The sequence below is a fragment of the Homalodisca vitripennis genome, chromosome 4 (genome assembly GCF_021130785.1).
Source record: "Homalodisca vitripennis isolate AUS2020 chromosome 4, UT_GWSS_2.1, whole genome shotgun sequence".
In the NCBI taxonomy this organism is placed as follows: domain Eukaryota; kingdom Metazoa; phylum Arthropoda; class Insecta; order Hemiptera; family Cicadellidae; genus Homalodisca; species Homalodisca vitripennis.
In genome coordinates this window covers 132,881,449-132,903,390 of record NC_060210.1, presented here as the reverse complement: position 1 = coordinate 132,903,390, position 21,942 = coordinate 132,881,449, and the positions used below count along the sequence as shown (strand labels likewise).

Sequence of the window (21,942 nt, the reverse complement as noted above, 5' to 3'; positions counted from 1 at the left end):
GTCAGTAATAATGTTAAGGTTTTTAGAAAAAAAATGAATTGCTAGTTTCTTAACATATTATTAAGTTTCAGTTGTAACAATTGGAATAGAAAGAACTTTTGTTTAAAGTTTTGTTTTAAAAGTAATAAAGTATTATAGTATACAATAACTGTTGTACTGGGTTGAAGATAGAAGGAGAAAGTGTAACAGAATTCACTTTGAGATACCGTGTTTAAAGTTTTATTTTAAAAGTAATAAAGTATTATAGTATACAATAACTGTTGTACTGGGTTGAAGATAGAAGGAGAAAGTGTAACAGAATTCACTTTGAGATACCGTGTTTAAAGTTTTATTTTAAAAGTAATAAAGTATTATAGTATACAATAACTGTTGTACTGGGTTGAAGATAGAAGGAGAAAGTGTAACAGAATTCACTTTGAGATACCGTGTTTAAAGTTTTATTTTAAAAGTAATAAAGTATTATAGTATACAATAACTGTTGTACTGGGTTGAAGATAGAAGGAGAAAGTGTAACAGAATTCACTTTGAGATACCGTGTTTAAAGTTTTATTTTAAAAGTAATAAAGTATTATAGTATACAATAACTGTTGTACTGGGTTGAAGATAGAAGGAGAAAGTGTAACAGAATTCACTTTGAGATACCGTGTTTAAAGTTTTATTTTAAAAGTAATAAAGTATTATAGTATACAATAACTGTTGTACTGGGTTGAAGATAGAAGGAGAAAGTGTAACAGAATTCACTTTGAGATACCGTGTTTAAAGTTTTATTTTAAAAGTAATAAAGTATTATAGTATACAATAACTGTTGTACTGGGTTGAAGATAGAAGGAGAAAGTGTAACAGAATTCACTTTGAGATACCGTGTTTAAAGTTTTATTTTAAAAGTAATAAAGTATTATAGTATACAATAACTGTTGTACTGGGTTGAAGATAGTAGGAGAAAGTGTAACAGAATTCACTTTGAGATACCGTGTTTAAAGTTTTATTTTAAAAGTAATAAAGTATTATAGTATACAATAACTGTTGTACTGGGTTGAAGATAGAAGGAGAAAGTGTAACAGAATTCACTTTGAGATACCGTGTTTAAAGTTTTATTTTAAAAGTAATAAAGTATTATAGTATACAATAACTGTTGTACTGGGTTGAAGATAGAAGGAGAAAGTGTAACAGAATTCACTTTGAGATACCGTGTTTAAAGTTTTATTTTAAAAGTAATAAAGTATTATAGTATACAATAACTGTTGTACTGGGTTGAAGATAGAAGGAGAAAGTGTAACAGAATTCACTTTGAGATACCGTGTTTAAAGTGACCATATAAAAGTCCAGAGGTCAGGTAATCATTTTTATAAACCACGCTTCATAGAGAAGCTCTTCTGACGTGTGAAACCCTTATCACTGAAGTCACAGCTTTGTTCTTTCCATAGTGGTAAATAAAAATGTTCAAATTTTTTTAGTATAATGAACTAATTGTATGAATATTGTATGATATATTCATGAAGAAACTTACAATATAGTTTCCTACAACGTGAGTTAGGGCAGATATCAACGATAAGACTATGGCTTGCAGTAGAAAATAGTATAGCGCGTTCATGGTATGTACGCTACGGTGAAATGAGGCCATAATAGGAGAAAATCAGTTTTAGCTTTGAATCACATTTTTTTCAAATCACATTTTGTATATATTTTGAGACATACAAAACTTTTGAGTTGAAGTAAATATACTTTTATGATTTTTTATGTTACGTTTAGGGAAAAATTTTGCAACTTTTACTAACGTGCAACATTTAGTTATTTAAATTTTTACGACTAGTTTTAATAAAAAAGACTTTTTTGGAGGTACGAGTGTTCGAAGAATGCACTACTAGAATAAAAATTCAGAGTTTATCAAATGTTTAAGTGACTAAAAATTCTACAGATTTGACGAACAAAGTTGCGATTTAATACATTGAACTAGTCTAGTTCAAGAGCGCTTAATAGAAATTTGCTGGAAACTAAAAACTTGAATTGTAGAAATCTTGATGGGAGGCATATTTCTCATGGAACAATTACAAAATCGGATGGTCATGTTCTATATCTACATAAAACTTTGAGATCTATAACCTTCGGTATTTTATTGTTTTTAAAGGCAAATAGAATGTAAATGTTTAGCAAAATAGGATAATAAAAATACAACGACAAACAAAATATTGTTTGTCCATTTCAACTATAATAGTTTGTAAGTTAAGGTAATGATTTACAACAAAAGTACTATTTTTCTAAGTATGGGCGTTTATACGAGTAGTATTAAGTTCTTCAGACACTGAGATCCTTTTCCGAAGCCGCATACTACGGAAAACCAGCGAGAGCTTATGGGCATTCCCGGAATCGAGCAAAGTAGTAAAATCATGTTTTCCCCAAGCAGACTCGCTCTCAAGAAAGAATTTTCGATAACCCCTCTCCCTCCCTATCGAAACCAGGTCAGATCCAACTTGCCGGAAAAGAGAACACCGATAATGAAGCACGGGTACAGAGCTTGTCCTCTTCCGTAGACTAATGGTTATATTCTCGGCTCTCTAACTGAGAGATCACGGGTTCAAATCACGGGGAGGGCCAATAATGTATAGACACGAAAAAGTGTGTGTACTTTGAAAATAAACCATTGCACCTGTATAGCTGTAGCTGAGGCTTAAAAGAGATAAAAAAGGGTACAGAGCTAATTTAATACATATATACAGATCAGCTGTTATGCAGTAGTATGCGGAAATTAAAAAAGTTTTAAAACGGTTTTACCTTTTCTTGAAAAAACAAATTGGAAGCATTAAAGGAAGGATCAAGTTTTGTATTTGAACCTTCTCAACACTACAGTTTATTCCTAAATGTAAAGTTATTCCCTTTTGAACGCTTCAAAGAAAAATATTACCTGGAAAAGTTGATAATTTCGTGTAATAATTGTTGACATAAAAACTACGGTTTGGTATTTTAGTAAATACACGGTTCTGAGTGCAAAATCGATTTGACAAGTAGTCACGTCAGTAGACACCAAAGCCGCATATAGAGAATACCAGCTAGAGAGTTTGATACACAAAGAAAGTTCATGACACAGGCCAATTCGTGAATCACGTTTTCTCGAGGCCAATTCGCCCTCAAGTAAGTATTTTCGATAACCCTCCCCTATCGTAGCCAAATGAGGTCAGGTCAGGTTCAACATGCCGGAAAAGAGTCCACCGACAATAAAGCATGGGTACACAACTAATGTAATATGAATGCAAAGTTCTGCTGGTATTATACACTATAGAGCGAGATACGTCATTACAAATCTTGAATTTAGTTTTTCTTATTTATTAATAATTAAATGAGATATTGATTATTCATTTCTGTACTAGAATTGTCGCTGAAACTAATATTCAACACTCATACGACGTTTAAACAATACATCACAGGCCTAAGTGTATTAAAAAATAATGTATTGGCACAACCAAGGCTAGAATGAGTGTCTCATGCTATAGTTGTTATGGTACGTGGATATTAAAACAAATTTTAAAACGTTTCCCACCCTTTATCGTTTCCTAGAAAAATTAAATGGGGGCAATAAAGTCCAGGATGTTGTTGATCCGTTGCAGCAGAAAAGTAATTTAGTTTTAAATTAAAAGTGTTTCCTTCTTGAAAACTTTCAGGAAACTAGTTGGAAACAATATAGTATTATGATGTAGTGGTCAACAATGCAAAATTTAATCCAGGTTTAACTGTGGATCGTTCATTGAAATATTAGGTACAAACATAGTAGAGACGAAAAAAAAGAAAAAAAAAAAACAACAGAATATCGAAGAACTCAACAGAACGTAACGAAAGTCTGTATAGAACTGAGTATACCTGGATGTAAGAGTAAGTTTGATCCCAAATAAATAGTTCATCCTTGGTTCAAGAATCTACAGGATCTTTCTATCAACATTTATCGCATACAAAGACACTTAACTAGGACAGTATTTAAAAAATGGTCTTTAATAATTAAACGTGTATAAAACTGGGCTTAGTGGTAGTTTTAAAGTCATACCGGTTCTAACATGTAGATTTCAAAATATTTCTATAGTATGGGTTCCATTCATCTTCTATTCTCGTCGATCTTTCTTTCTCACTCTAACTATGCTTGTACCTACAGGGTAACATACTTCTTCTACATGCTATGCACTTCTGCAAGCTTACTGTAAATTTTAGTACAGTACATGAATACGAAAGGAAAAGTAACTTGATACAAATTCCTACCATTAATATGTGATACACTTAAGATGGGTGAGTTTGAAAGTTCGGAATGTCCCTATGTGAAGGAAACAGGATTTTCCGGACATTTACCATCGTTCAGTGAAACAAAAAGTCAGTAACACTACGTTTCGAGATCTGCAATCTAATCTCTTCTTCAGGTAATATCCTTATGGTGATGCGGAGCACGACGACGCCAACCACACGTTCTTTTTCTGCAGTCGGTGGGTAAAGGAAAGAAGGAGTTTGTCATAGGACACCATTGTTCGAAAAATTGTCTCTGACAGACATACTTGGAATACTCTCTCTGCCTATGTGGAGGGCTTGCTGAAAACTAAGAAACTAGAAGAAAGGTAATACAGTGTCCTGACACTGTAGGAGCCCCTGTTGGCTTAAGTAGGCACCCTCTTGAACTAATGTGGAAAGCAGCCCCAAGAGAAGAAATGATGCCAGGGCCTGTGGGGTGTTTAGTGGGTAGTACCTTTCACCAGCAAACTTCGTTCAGGGTACTTTAACATTTTACACATTGATAAAAGGCGTGATACATAAGTTATGTAATAACATTTGATTTGTTCTACGACGTTTACAAGTCCTAGACTTTTATCAGCCCATGCCGTACAGCGCTAAAAGCGTTAGGCTGTACAATTTGAGAGATGGATTCATATCACGCGATTCCTACATGCTTTTCAAACAGGGTTATACACCCAGCTGATTAGAATGTTCACAGCGTGGCGTGGCGTGCTGTGTTACTGGCTGAGTCAATTTTGATAATACTTATATATATAACTTTTTCAATTTAAAGAATACATTTTGGCACGAGTTAGAGGAAACTCTGATATTGTCTGTCTTTTTGCGCACGGTAAAGACATAAGTCCAGAGCTTGTCACAATCACACATCTTATATAAGTTTCGGAAAATACCTTCCTGACACAGAGACGTGAACGGACAGACATATACCTCGGTCTCTATGTTAGTTAGCGTGTGAAATTATGTTTATGTGATTTTTAATGTATTAATTCTGGGATGACTAGATGTTATAATTTTAGGCCACTAAGTTATGTTAAAGTGTAAATAAACGATAACATTATTTTGATGGTTGATTTTCTTAATAAATAATATATAGTTAAACTACGCACACGATCACACATATTTGTATTGTATAATAAAACTGTATTAGAAAATATGTTTATTTATAAGATTAAAGTTCATTACGCTAACAGCAAAGTCCTGTTCTTGAACCTAAATAGTGTAATGACTAAAAATTGAGTTTTGTTTAAATACAATTGAATTGGAGCAATTACTATTGAATAAACCTGATAATTGAATACTATGTTCTACAGATTCAAGTTTTATATCTGTAATTACCAATTGAAAAATAGTAATTATTACTGAACACAAGTGAAAATTTAACACTCAGTTCTAAGAATAAATGATCTAAAGTTGACATAGATCTAAACATGTAAATGGAATATGGTAAAAATGTAAATGCATTCAACACTTTAGTTTTTTCATCATAATTTTAGATTTTGTTGAAAATTAGAACAAATTTCGTCTTTTCTAAGTCAGCCTTGAAATAAAATGTTCGTAGTACAAATTCCATTTTATTTATTCATTTTTTTAACTTCGCGAAGACATCTGTCCAATTTTGTTTAGTACTATAGATTATGTAAAATGGGGACAAGCCTGTTCGGAATGTCCCTAAAAGGTTTATGTTAATTTCGACTAAGTCAATTCTCCCAAAATGTGCCCCTCAAAATAAAGACCTGTGTTCAATCCAATCTATAGGGTTAAAAGCTGTGGTAAAATTACAAATATTCAAATAGTTGCCGTATACAAAGAATGTCTGAAAATGAGGAATTAAACTCAATAGAACATAGACACTTAATGTTACTTTTTAGTGCATTCTGATAAAATAAACAATGCAGTAAAACCTAAAACCCAGGAATAATTAATAATAAAAATTTGTATAATTAGATATATAGTAACCAAGTCCACCTCTTTGCATCTGTTTGGTTCTATGAAGTCAGATCAGTTTTGAACGGGGCAAGATTTAAACCTGATTGCAATGTAAAAAAAGTAATGACAAATTTTTGATCCGTTGGTAAAATCCATACATCCGTGAAGGGTATCGGAAAGTATAGATTGAATTATTTATTAGAAAATTGCAGTTTTAGAATTTAATTAACTATTTAATTTTTTCCAACCACACTTCGTACGTAAAAAAAGTTTGGGAACCCAGTATTTTGTTTGGGTTTAAAAACAATAACAACTATAAAAGGAACGCATTGCGGAATCCGAAAAATACCTCTCATTTCATAGGTTGGATCACAAGTTATTGCCGGAAATCTAAAACTGCGCAATGTTCGTGTATGAATTTAAAATCTACACATCGGTGCTTTCCTCGATAGTAACCATTGTGACTGTAACACAATTCCAACAGCACTCACCATGTAGGAAATTAAGTGAGTAATGCATACAAAAGTCGTCCAGAACCGGAAAAAGAGGAAATTGAAAATCTCCAAACCGGCCGGACCATTCACAACAGCAATGTCAGTGGGCGATTGTTTCAAATCTTCTGACCCAACGAATGGTGGCCACTTGATATGTTTCACTGCTACACGTCGATGTTTCTTTAATGGAAATGCACCATTGCCAGGAAAGACATTCATGTACGTTAATGAAACTGAACTCATTTCGATTCAGAAGGTCGAATTGGTGAGCGTAGCTGATGTCTTACAAACATCTATGTTTCAAGAATTAATCTCGATAGTGACTACGGTTCAAATTTATATTTCAAAGTATAATAAAACCACCCATAGTATATATAATTAAAATTTATAACGAAACCGAAAAGTTCAAACATATCTCATTACTGAGTAAAAGTATAAAGCTAGCCAAAATAATGTAAACGCCTTACTAGAGAAAAATTACACATATCAGAGTAATACAACAGGAGACATCGAGTTTAAAAAGAAACAATTAAAAAGGTTGAGATATTTGAGTAATAATAAAAGTTGCACAAGTGCCCATGAGTTCTTTGTTTAAAGTTGATTACGTACTATGAGTGGTTTGAAAGAGTATAAAGATTTTCGACATTATTTGCTATTATTATTTATCCTTATGGACGTATCTAAAAATATGGTTTCAAGTAAAATGCGCAGAGATTTACGTAAAATATGAATTATTGTGGAAAGGTTTATGTTACTAAAGGATGGAATATTATGTATTACGCAATATCGTTAAAATAACATAACCGAGTTGATTCTGACAAACAAATGGCGGGCAAATGTGGTTGTGATATTGCTCACTTGTAGAGTAGGTTTCATTGCGAATAGAGTAGTAAACAATAATTCGCTGCAGTGAAGACGTATCTGCACCAGCGTGAAACAGACTTCAGTGATGCAAGATTATAAACGCCAACTAAAAAACGGATGCTTACAGACTCTCCCTCCCCCTAGAGTGATGTTTATAGTAGTACTAAAGTGAAAGTTACTTATGACTATATATATATGGACAATTTTTAAATAAATCATATAGTTTAAATTTTAAGTTTTATTAGATATGTTTCTAAATTTTAAAAGTGTAATTATTATGTCTAAAGGCAACGTCTTCTTTGTTTTTACGTTATATTATTTCATTATTTATAAAAGAGATTTATTTTAGTAAATTGTGTAAAGTAATGGCATTGAAGTAAAATTTTACGTTTGTTGTAAAAAGGTTCACAGTAAAAAAAAGATAAAATATATAAATGTGAATATCTTACAGCGTGCAAATGAAAGATGAAACGTTTTTATTAAGTAATAATATAGTTGAAATATCTAATTCTATAAATTATATTTTGTCAAGAGTGTTATTTTTGAAGTCAAAATTAATTGAAAAAACACGTTACTTGCAGAAGTAATTATTCTTACTCAATTCTGCTGTCAAATTGATAATGTTATATTTAGCCATTTTAATTGGCCCTGGCTACAAAATTATCCAATATTCTTACTTTAATCATAAGCACATGATTCGTCATGGATTGATGAAAGATTTTTATTTTCCTTTCTATCTAAAGGGTTGACTCTACTAAACTGATGAAAGTGACTACAAAATTCGAACAGTTTAGGAGCCGTGAGGTAGTATGATTGTAGCTAGTAGTTATATAACGGTATGTTGGTGTGGCAGTCGATACCGTAGTGTCTATTATCGGTTACGCAAGGCCCGGCGCTAGTTACCGGCGCCTGCTCGCTCGAGAATATCGTTGACACCTCGCATTAACAACTAGAGTGACAGGTCTCTGTGTCACTCGCCTATAGGAACTTTGTTATGATTTAGATTCGTAGTTGTATTTAAATACTTAAGTTGATTACGAGTTATCATCATGTATTATTTTATAATATACTGTAATAGGCATCCGGTAAGATATTTATAAATGCTTTTCCGATATTCCTGCAGTTTATTTATTAAAATACAAATAAACACGATTTCATGAATATACAGGTATACTTGTATTTGTATATTTTGTTAATACATTAAATAAATAATAGAGTATGAGTAACAATAAACCATTTTTATTGCTTATGGATAATGTATACATTATTGCATCTCAAACATTAAAACAAGATTCTTAACAATTCTCAACATCTACATTCATTCTTAGATACAAAGAATAGAAATTTACTAATTAGTCAATCATCGCATTCTGTATCGGACCTAGGATGTGTCTTTTGTCGTTCGAATTTCCAGCGACCATCCAAGAATTCCTCCACAATGTAGAATACAGTCAACGATTTTGGTATTCTTTAATGTCATCAAGTAACTTCTTGATCATCTTCACTCCAGTATACATGCCATATTTTCAAAGGCCGAAGATCTTTGTCGACTGACACGATAATTATTCCTGCCCCTTGTCTCATTCCGATGTATTTTTCGGTCTTGTATCACACTAAGTTTAACTTCGTTGATGTAGAGGCAAGGTAGAATGAGTAATATAAGCTCCTTGAATGCACCTTTGCGCGATGAATCAGAGGAGCCAACAGAATGTAACTAAGCTAAAAAAACGTGGAACGACTTTTGGCGTTTATCTTGCTATGAAGACTACATTGCATGTTAAGTTAAAACTAACCATCGGTTCAAAAACCTTCATTAAATGTATGGTGACTTAGGCCTACTAAAAACGACACATGATTAACGTTCACAGTAGCCTGTACTCAGTTTGTTTATTCTTTTTTCGTGGTTACCGGTAACTTTTTACCCTTTTATTGAAAACTTTGCAACCCCACCCCTGTGATATTTTAACCCCAAGGACAATAGACATATATGTTTGGACCAAAAGGAAGCTACGTACTAAGTTTAAAATCTCTAGAAACTGTTCACAGACAGACAGATGGGCAAACGACACGAGTTTAAGAGCTTAAGAATTAACGAATTTAAGAATAAAAGACTTGTAGCATGCTCATTAACATTGGAACTTTGATTTGTATTGTTAATATTGTTGTAAATAGAAATATATGGAAGCATTTCTTTCAACTGCAAAATATATTGCAGTGGTTTTAAATATACAATATAAAATCGGCGCAATACAAAAAATATTTCCCATATGATGCAAACAAGATACAATATTCTGTACCTGTTACATAGGGCGTTCTCCTTTCTTGAGGGATACTTTTGTTCGAGTCCTTTCTGTTCAATCTTAAAATACCAATCACCAAGAACGTAGCCAGGAAAAACGTTTTAGGGAGGTCCAGACAACTGATATTTTCCCATAGTAGACAGTGAGGAAGGCTCCATTTTGTTTCTTGAAAAGTTCTTGACCCGATCTTTGTTGAGAACGATCTTTCAGCAGTACATGCCAGTAATACTGGATTATTGGGGTGTCCGGACCCCTTGGACCCCTTCGCTGGCTACGTTCTTGCAAATCACAAGGAGTCTTAAAGTGATTACCAGTAATTTTCTAGTAAATTCCATTTAGAAAATAATATAAATTCGATAATATTCGTGGTCTTAAAGAAACTCGTTAAATAATCAACATAAAGTGCTACGATTTCAGAGAAATAACTGATTCAGCACAACAGAATGCCTTCCCGAGGTACAGTTCGGTCAACATACAGCATCAGCAGAGTGCGATGTTTCCATAAATCTTTTTACTGCAATCTCTATTTTTATTAGTTACACGCGTCAACAAACTGAGTGTGCTTTGAATTGTGGTTTGATTTTAAAATGTTTAACAGTTCTGTTTACATTTCCAGTATCGTGTATTTTTTATATACTTAGAGGATTGGAAAAAAACTTGAAGCAGGGTCAAATTCCGATATGCCCCAAAGTTTTAAACTTGTTTTAGAGATAAGTAACGAAATAAAGTTGTCCAACCACTACTATGAATCAAAATAGTATTATCAACTATCAAACGTCTTATCGCTATAACGATAACTGATTTGCAACTTGTCAACTGGGCTTGGAACTTTTTTTATGCAGATTTTGTCTATGAAATAAGTTTATAGTATTTTATAACTTTCTCAGGAGTTTTTTACGAGACCTCTTAGAATTGTATTCTGTTGCGTGACAGGCACTATCTCGAGAGATGTTTTTCGATCGTAGCTATCGGTGATGGGGGTACTGATGACCGAAGAATTAGGAATGAATAGTACTCGTATTAATTGGCATTAGAATCAGACGGTACGGAAACTAGAAATACTTTCTAATCTTGTTAAAACAACCGTAAATACTGGTTTCAGTAGTTTTAGATAGATATTTAGTTATAGAAAAAGTCCAGAAATTTAGGGACTTATAACGGAGTTTGAGTTTGAAGCAGTTGTTTAATAATGTAAAAAAGCCGTTTCTATATAAAATGAATGCTCTCTCGTTGGTTTATTACAATTTGGTAAATAGAAAAAAAATTATTAAGATATTCTTATTTAAAATCTTGTTCATTAAAATGTTTGAAATCAGTAGTCTTGGTTATTTTGGCCTGCAATAGTCTTGTAGACTGCAATTGTTTTAATCTTCTCACGTTAAATAAAACTATATATACATCAGTAAACCGTTTCTGTTCCAATAAGTGAATAATTTATATTAAATTAATAATGTCGTACCAAAACCTATTTTATAATATCTGAAAACCTAATAAACCTAAAGCAATTCCTCATACTTGTTTCTGTACTTTTAAAAAGTTACAACGCACGTGATAAGGTGTTATCTCCCTAAAGTTTTCCTTCATAGATGCACTTCTCTTTAGGATTAATTCGCTTAAAATTACTCAGCGAAATGGAGCGTTTAAAATAAGGCTTTCCTAAGATACGTGGCTCCGCAGGATAAAATCCTTCACCAAACACTTTCTTTTGTAATTATTTTTCCATATATTTTATTGTGTGGTTACAGCTCTGTTTCCTCTGTAAATACTAACTCACTTGACAATTAAATGAAATACATGGAAAATAATACGTGTTAAAAAATATATGTAATCCTTATAAGCCATCAAATTGAAATTCAAGTATATTCAATTGAACTAATGTATTTCTTTTGGTTAATTTAGGAAAAAAGAGCTCAGCAAACTCTTATTACACCTAGTCCTAAAAGGACCTTTGCACGTGCTTCCGGAGTGACAGGATATTTAGGACAAGTAACGTTTGATAGCGGGTACTATATTTCAGCCATGTCATCCTGGAATAAATAGAGACTAGCTCTGTTCTAACCACCACTACCAGTCAAAGCGGGTAGGCAATGATAGTACTCCGTCATGTTTAAACTAGACCCAGCCTTCATCACCAGGGGAGTTCCACCCACTCTATCAGTCACCCTGTGCAGCAAACTGACCTATCGATCAACCCTTTACCCCGAAATCTCGATATTTTCGGCTAGTAATGTACGACTCTTGGATATCCATAGGGTTGCTCAGATGTAACACAGTATTTGCTAACCCAGTGTAGGTTCAACTGAAAGCTGTAAAGAAGTAAACCCTCGCGGGGAATTTATGATTTGGTCGAAGAACCTATAAGGAGTGCAATCGATCAGTTATAGTAAATGTCATAACCAGTATTGAAGTCATCAACGTCAAGTTAATAAAATTACACATATGACAATGGCCTGATTGAAACCATGTGCTAGAGCGCCAAAATGTTTTGGACCAACATTTAGGAATGTAATTTTGTGAAATTCCTAGCCTGACAATAGCTAGTTATGCTCTTATATACTCACAAGTTTCATTCAGCATAACATTGTGGCGACGATGTGTTATTTAGGATAATACCTGTACTTCCATTCCAATCTGTTAAACACGTTAGTCCAGCCTTTTTAAGTTGGCCTTTTGAAGCTCTGCCTTCTGTAATCTTAAATGGTTTTTATGAAGGAGTATTTATAGGCTCTATGAACCTGCTAGGATTTCTTACAGACCATCAGGTTTAGTTCGTATTGGTGATTTGTTAGTGATGACTTAATCATATTAAAACAATTGCGAATGTTCTGTGTAGTACAGGTTTCCTATATTCTATATAATGTATGGTAATGCAGTACAAAACTTTATAATAATTCTAATCCCCATCAAGAAAGAGTTCAGTGATGGACCATGAGAAAGTCCATAGTGGTATAAGGAACGAGAGTGCTGTACAAAATCGGATTTTATGCCCAATCATTCCTGATTCAACATCGTAACCAATTTTCCTTAACACTCCCAATATTTATTTTATTTTCGTAATTTCCAGCCGAAGTAGCTAACAAAGGTGACAGTAGCACTTACATAAAAGATGCCTGAGGTATGAATAAGGTATGAATAATTAGGGAGCTATTAGGGCACGGGCAATCCATCCTCTCTTATCATTCCTTTCCTACTTTTCTAGTTTTCTTTCGTGCTTACGATGTAAAATAGCTCAACTTGTGATATTCATCAAAATCGACTTTAAAGCGATGCCGAAGGAAACCCCTGTTAACTCTCCTGCAGGTGGAGTTAATATCACGACAGCGTCGATATTGACTGTCAAATGCATGTATCGGCCGGCCGGTGACAATGCCACTGATGACTACCGGCAGCCACCGGTGATTGTCATCCTGTCACGTCGTGAGGATGGATGGCCTGACAAGCTCCTCATTTAGCGAACGATCGTGCCCGTCCATAAACACAAATGAGGCGATCTCCACACCTAACTCTTCACTGAAGCTAATATTCTATAGAAATCATGCCGGAAGCTTGTTATTGCAGTTGTAGGATTATTTACTGAATACAAGCTCGTCCTTGAGTATTACCTCTTAAAAGCTATGTTAAGTTCAATAAATTTTAATTATATTTTTGGCCACATGAGTGTGGGAGGTATCTCATTTTAAAGATATTAATACGAGTTAAAATGCTTTTGTGCTGTTCTTGCAAAATTATAAGTATTTTCTTTAGTTACTAAATTAGATTAACAACAATGAATATTATAGAAAACTAAAAAGCCGTTCAATGTGGATTAATCATATTTTTAAAAGGAGACATTTTATAGTATTCTGAAACCATGAAAAGAGACTAAAAAGTAATTGAGATTTATCATTGTTGCTGTACGAATTTAATTAAGACGGTCACCTCTACAGCCGGATATACTTATTTTTTAAAAGATATGATTAATAAGTAACCAAGTGCTTCTTAGCTTTTTCAATATTTTTAGTGTTATTTTTTTAATCTGAAACCTTATTGATTTCGTTGTTTAAATATTCAAACACTTACTAGAAAAACAAAAAAAGTGTTTCATTTAAATGATTACAGAATAGTTCTTCTATGGTTTCAGAATATTAAAAAATGCCTCATTTTAAAAATATGATTATACACATTAAACAGCTTTTTCGTTTTTTATATTAATAATTTGTACTCTAAAAATGCTAATTGGTACTTAAAAAAGAGTTACTATAGTAAACTCAGTTTTATAAGCCCGTTTAAACGGTGTAATTTGTTTAATTAATTATTGTATATTTAATCTAACCCGCTTAATAGAATACTTAATATTTTTTTAACTTTATAATTATTTATTTATTTTAATATAGAACCACGTACTTAGATCAATGCTTTTCAGCAATTAATACTATAAAACATAATACATTATTTAATTTTTACTTGTTTTGTTTCAGAGCAAGTAAGCTGAGTGTTGATATTTCGTTAGACTGCTGGAAAATACTCAACAGAAAAAGAGGTGAATTCAGTTTCTATTCAAATATGACAAATTATCGTGGCAGCAGCTTTGCCCACCGTTGTTAATATTGTTACACGACGTAATTAACAGTTTGTTTCGTTGGGCGTTCTGTTTACATGCACTCGGTATTTACATTTTACACAGTAGTATTTAATGATAAAGCGTACGGTTTTCGTGAAGGTTGTAAATTTTAACAGCTTCAACAGTGTATGAACATATTATAAACATGACAATACAAATTCAAATTGACTATTGTAACGTTTGATATTGTAATTTAGTTAGATACGTGTAAACATCATGCCGTTCCGCTTGTATAAAGCGAAATGTGTTTTAAACTTCTATACCAAACTATAACTAATCAAATTAAGCTGGAGGTCTACAATAAACCCATCGACATATTATTACTTTGTATTCTTGATAGTCAATTACGTTAGCAATTTAGTTCTGCATAATATATATCCCGGCCTAATCGAAGCGTAATGATATGCATTGGTTTGACCTTATGTCCTATTCTGGATGATCTCCTGTTTGCTATGAGGGTAATTAATATTACTCGTAGTCCAGTGTCCGAGAGCCAATTAGTATTGTATAAGCACCCAAACTAGTTTTTCGTGAAATCGGTCTAGAAATTTCTCCTGAGAAGAAATAAATCGTTAGCCGCGTTAATTTTGATGGGATCAAATAAAGATTTATAATATTAATATTTTTATTAGACCAAAATTTTCAGTTTGATATACTCAAAACCAAGCACATAGCAGTCAAGGACTCCCCACACCGCCGTATCTCACGTATTAATACGTCAGTAACGCCGCCTTCACACCGCAAGCTATTACGTAGAAGACGTAGGTCCTTCCCCTCTACCTAGTTTCCTACATTTGCTCACTTCCATTCGGTCACAGGTGTATGCATTGCGGTAGATGGTAACATGTAAAATCCAATGCCCAAAATATTCAGGATCATTTTACTACAATTATAAAAAAATACTTTTCCACTGTGTTGCTAGAACTTGTTGGTGCCGAGTATAATGATTATATCCGTTGACGTAGAACCAATTGGAAATGAATGTGATTCCTCTATTTTCATGAAAGAGCACCCTCGCAGAACGGATAATAAGCTACAGCCTCTCAGTGCCTGAAGACTTTGGTAGCACCGTACATTGTAGAAGGAGATGGATTTCCATTGCAACTATACTTGATTCGTTCTTACCTACAGAAGAATCTTAACGGTCAGAAGAGAGTGTATAAGTATACAGTAGGAAGGTGCATATCAGTTGCGGAAAACGCTTTTGGAATACTTGCTCAATGGTGGAGGCTGTACTATGGACAGCGTGTACAACATTATTAAGGCTACTGTGATACTTCATAACTATTTGTTCTTCAGTAAAGGCAATGTTCCTGCAGTTGGTACCCCTGAGGAAGTACGAACCGCCTATTAAAAATGCTGGAAACCTATACCAAAGTGCCCTGCTCAAGCTGTATAAAAAACACCTTACAAACAGAAACAACTCCGCGGCTCTCAGGTCGCAATGTGCGCATGCGCGTGCTAGAGCTACGCTGGCGAGACGTAGCTAGCCGAGGTAACAATCCAAACGTATTAATACGGGCTCTCGTCGCTTGCGTATTAATAGTCTACGCCAGTGTGAATTTCCCCACTTCATATTATTATGGGATACGTCAGCGACGCCTTCAAAAGGCATCGCCCACGGGTGGTGTGATGACACCTTTATGTCAGTGTCAGACAGCGAGACAATAACATTAAAAGTCTCAATTTCAGTATTTATAGGGTTGGCTGAATTCGATTGGACTTCGAATTTTCGTCTTTAACGGTTTGTTTTTAGGTTTATCAACCTGAGAAAAATCGTATCTGAGAAAAACATATGGTTTGATATGTTAACCCTTTTGGTACCTTCCCAATACGACCTGCACCAAATATATCGGGGCCGACGGTTGATTTATTTCTTAGCGAAATTAATTTACCGATTTCATGACAAAATAGGTTTTGTGCTTAAACAATGAGATTGGCTCTTAGACTATCGGCCTTTCTGCTGTCACAATTGTTGAATTGAGAAACAAAAAAATATCTGACAGCAAGTTTAAATATTTAAATACTTCGAAATAAAACAGTGCATTCCTGGAGTGTCTATAGTCTTGCGTACAGGCTAGGGAAGAAGTGTCTTTTCGACTCTTGCTTGGAAACTAATTAAGCAAGTTAGCAACTAACTTGTTACAAGTTCCCGGTGAATATTATGATGGCTCACTACTTTCTTATTCGTTCCAAGATATTATTTTATTTTATTGCAAGGGATTTTGAACTTTATTCATCTCATTTGATGAACTGAGCTTACAAAGACACTGTACAAGTTCAGTTTAAAAATATTTTATTTGTATTATAACATTTTACAAAGTTAACACAACAACCATGTGAAAATAAGTCATGCGTAGCTGAAAAATAAAGTAATTTAGAAAAAAAGTTATTATGCAAGTTATTGTGCACATTAACATGGCAAAATATAAATAATAAACAAACGCATGCAGTGATTAACTAATATAAAATTAATATCGTGTTAATCATAAGATACAAAAGAGTTGTTCATTAAAGAATATAACTAAAATAACATATTAAGATAAAACTAAATGCTACAGCTATTGTCAGTCTTTTACCGATCCTACATATTATAAATGTACAAGACTAAAAAAATAAATAGTAAACAGTCGTTCATCCATTAATCCGTAAAATTTATTATAATTTATTAATAATAAAATACAGACAAATAATATATTTGTTACAACATCGTCTAAATGACCTTTTTATTCATTATGTACACCATTATTTAAAAACATAGAAATACATATGTTATTATAAGTTTTCTAAATAAATAACATTTATAAGAAAAACTGTTACGTTTACCAACCATCATATACAGTAAACAAACAAAAATTATAACTTTATAATATAGGCTTAGCATGTAATAAAAAAACATTTGAAGCAGTGATTAACAATGAAACAAACATTGAAACTTCAATCATATTTTTCTGGAAACAATTCAGATGAAACTATACGTAAATCATTAACATCTTAAGAGGTCTCTATTAGAACCTGTGACAAAGCTTGTGCGTGGGAACGCCGGGCTAGCGCTTTACAATCCTATTGAGCCAGGAGGGCATTGAGAGCAACAGTTGCTAATGTATGTGCACTGATAAGCGCTGATAACCCTTCTCACTTCCTTATCAGTACCGGCCAAGGCCGGCCGCAACTTAACTTGCATCCGGTACTTTCCACTTGTAGGCAAAACAATGAGGGACACACTGAATATATCGTTATTATCGGCGGAAAGTTATTATCACAGCCACTAGAGGAGTGACAGGAATATCGTGTGTTTCAGTCAATTAAACGACGGTAACGAAACATTTGTGGAAATTTATAATAATCCGCCCCCTCTAAAATAGCAGATAACTGGAATAATATGACAGATGGTGGAATAATACTATGGTTCAATAACCATAGTATTATTCCACCATCTGTCATATTATTCAATAATACCACTTCAATAAGTGGTACGTCTTAGATTACAATGACATAGATCTGTGTGTTACAAATTTTTCATCAAACGTTCTTTAAAAAACGCCTCTGAATAACCTATAAAAGTATGGAAAAAATGAAACAACATTTGGATGCTTTATGATTATACCTTCAAAATAAAACGTATTCCATAATTCTACGACTAAAATGAGGTCGAAAAAGTGCTTAAGGTTTAACATTGTTCTTATGGAGTTGAAATCAAGGTCACAGTACAGTCGAATCTTAACTATGCCTTTGGAAGAAGACTATCAAACTGGCAGCATTGTATCCACCGGATATTGAATAGCTAACAACAGCATTAATACGTAATATACATACTAACATCGCAAGCAAATTTAAAGAAGGAAACATAATTTGTTTTTGAATAATGAAACAAATTTACCACCTGTATAGCCGGTTTTAAAACTCATACAAAATGGCACATACCGAGGTAACGTGTTTTTTAATATAACACGTAATATCTTGCTATTGGAATTGACGAACTAATTATTTGTGCAATGTGTTTATTTATGCTTGTATAGAGGATTATGTAAAGCTTGTTTGTGTGGTTATATTGTATTATAATCAGCTGGTTTGTTTCGCTTTGTTTTTAAAATGAGCATTATTGTCAGAGTTGAAAGTATTCGTTTTGAGTTTATTTTCTATTGTTTTGGTTACCTGTTAAAAATGGAATACACGACTGTTTACAACATTGTCTACCTTAATTTTGACACAGTTTTAGGTAGCTAACTAGTAGTTAACTAGTTACGTACATAAAAGAAGTGACAGCAGAATCAATGTACACAACTCCTTACGGTGTTGGATTGATAAAAGACTGTAGAAGTCAAAGGTAGTAAATCTGAGCAAACGTCAGGTAAGTGTTGAACCGTTGGATTGGTGTTGGGGGAAGGGGGGGTCGCACATCAAAGTGACGTCGGGCCTGAACATATTGGCAATCCCGTATCTCAGAATTGCTCTTCTGGTCCCATATTAATATTCAGAACCTCCACATTGGCCACCACCGCTCCATCTTATCTTGTATCTCCCCTCAATCTATTAGGGTTGTGTTCCACTTCACCGTTCAATAACCTTATTCAGACGCGAACCAATTTTCTTTTTGATGAAGACCAATAATCTCTGAACCATTTTATTAAATTTGTCATCAGTTATAAATTTACGATGTATTTCAGTAGGCTATTACAAAGGATTTTAGTATTTTGCCTACTTATTTTGGATAAATCAAAATATTGGATAGTTATGACCTCATTCTAACACTAACTACTATTTTACTAAAAATGTAAAGAAACGCAACAAATTTGAAATGATTTATTACCTAAGTATTTATTGGACTACTACGTGCTTTTTATTTTTACTCAAGATTCAAATTTATCGTTCAGGTAAATTATTTGAACTACATATAAAAATTCTTTTAACTTAAATTTTCCAAAAACATTGTACTCGCACTGTATATTAAATCAAAATGTAATAACTTTGCGTTGTATGCGTTGTCATGGCAACAGAATGATATATTAACCGCGGCGTGAAATATTAGAGCTGACATACACAGAGTAATAAACTCTCCGACTTCAGGATCCCAAAAATATGCTCTTTAAACTTAGAGGACAGTTATTCTGAAATGCATCAAGAGATTGGAAATCTCTAGTAACCTTCATTTATTTTCAGGAGTGTTTATTATGCTATTTAACAATCTTATGCCTTTGATATACCTGTTATTCAACACGAAATCGTGAGCATAGCCGCGAGTAACTGCTAGTAAAATTACAAAACTGCTGTGACAGTGTTATTGTATATTAATGTAGAGTTATAAATTCCACAAACTTTTTCTTGAAAGTTTTAAGGCAATTGTAATGTTTAAAATTGGAAAATTAAATTGTTTTAGGGGGATGCGTATTCATAGATAATCTATTTTTATTAATTCTAAAACAACTTCTGAAGCGTGAAGCAACTGAATTTAAAAGCAATATATTTTAAGACCCCTTCTCTTAGATGGATTTTACCGATTAATATATTCTTCCAAGAAAATTTTCATGATTTTTGTAGACATCTTACTATAGAATAAACAATGACAGAATGTTGGGGCCATCGTTGGGGACCACGTTTTCCGATCCTGTTGCTGCGTAATTGGGTAGGCGTGTAGATGGGATTTTCTCAGTTGCTATGCTCGGTTTCTCTAGCCTTGTCCTCTTTCCAGTTTGGCAGCCAGTGTTGCCTCCACTAGAAACGTTAGACACAAATTTTTCTCAGAGCAGGAAAGTTTAAAATCGTTCGATGCTTAAGAATACGTGTGGTAGAACAGTGGGTATGGCATGTGTACACAACTGAAAAGCACTCTTACTTGCCAGTCAAAAAGGCGACAAACAAGTTGTTAGTGAATCCAGAATTTTACACCCATACATAACTGAAACAGCCAAAGTTCAGGTGGGAAAAGAAGGACGATTTAGAATACCTTAGCACCACGATAAAGATAAAGAACCACACAAGCGGTGAAAGACCACGACCTGACAATCCTCGTGTAGCAAGAATGAGATAGGCGTGGCAGAGGTTAATGATCCTCATAACTTTAGATGATCTAGGAAAGGACATTCAATTACACTTTATTTATTAATATTTATTTTGTTTAACGTAGAAAAAGTATGCTTTAAAAAATGTATTTGTGGAAAATTCTATATTAAACAACCGATAAAACTTTCTATAACCTTATGTTTATATTATATAATTTCTTCTCCAAATCATCTATACACTTCATATATACAAAGGGTTGTTTGAGTTCAATTAAGAGGTCGCACCAGTTAAGAGCAATTACGCAACCTGTTTGCGACCTCCACCTTGTTGGTGACAGGCGGAACCAATTAACTAGCACCCACTATAACCGATTCCCACTTGGCTTTGAAGCTGGCCTAGTTGCCGTGATAATATTGTCGTAGTCAGCACACTCCGTCGTCGCAGCTATTTCTGGCCCGCCCGCCCCGAGCAGGCCAACGAAAATATATATCGCACAAATGAAAATATACGATCTCTTGATCGCTGACCGTTCCAGCGCCTCTTTAACAGTTGGCTTTATGACTTTACTGTATGACTTTTTAAGGGTAGTGTCTAAGATGCTTCGATATTGGGGGTATTGAAGATACACCCTATCTGTGCCAAATTCAAAATTGACTTCGTTTGTACGCGTATTTCACTGTGCTTTGTTGTTCAAGTGGTTTCCTAAAGAACGGGTGGGTACAATGTTGCCAGTTTGATAAATCTTCCAAGAACCATTGTTCTTAAGAGGCGGTTGTACTGGCGGCCATCTTATCCCAATAAGAACAATGTTAAGTGCTTATGCACTTTTATGACTCTATTTGTAATCGTAGATTTATGGGAGTTAACTAATTTAGAAAATGCAATCAATAACCTCCCAAACGCTTTTTAGTTTTTCCGATATTTTTATGGGTTATTCAGAAAATATCGTCAATAGTGTTGTACTTTCCGTTTTAAACGTTCAAAACGGTACAAAAAATAAAATAAAAATAAAGAGCGTTTTCATAACTGGATCAAAATTTAAAGGTAGTAAAAGTGAATGAGGTTTAACACTGTTCTTGTAGGAAACACCCAAGGTCACTTTACAGCCGGCTCGTATAGAGTGTTATTTTGTTTGATTTTACAATTAAATAAACCGTTTTCCGTCGTTCCTTCAACTAGGTGGCTGGGCCCCGATGAAGGTTTGTCATCTAAGAAATGTTTATGTGAAGTAACATAAATCTGTAATTTATTAATGCTTTGAATAATCATTAAAATTGACTAACTATTCTACCCATTCACTCAAGTACATACACCATATGGTGACCTTACTCCTCTCCCAAGAATAAAGTGTCTCTGTGAGCAGGCGATATTAAAAAAAAACGAGTGAAGAAGTGCTATGTATGTTTTGACAAGGAACACGCCCCCCTCCCCCGCCTCACCCGTGACATCTGCCCTGCCATCCATCAAGTTGTGTGATGTATAGTCACTGCCGGTG

At 33.8% G+C, this 21,942-nt stretch overlaps 1 protein-coding gene across 2 annotated transcripts in view; it reads left to right on the top strand.

Annotated features, from left to right (window-relative positions):
* LOC124360185 (high affinity cGMP-specific 3',5'-cyclic phosphodiesterase 9A) overlaps window positions 1-21,942 on the top strand; it is a 641,497-nt gene that overhangs the window by 46,299 nt on the left and 573,256 nt on the right. For both annotated transcript variants that reach the window (XM_046813574.1, XM_046813571.1), the window contains exon 2: window positions 14,305-14,309. The gene's annotated coding sequence lies outside the window, so the exon portion shown is untranslated. The remainder of the gene's footprint in view (window positions 1-14,304; window positions 14,310-21,942) is intronic.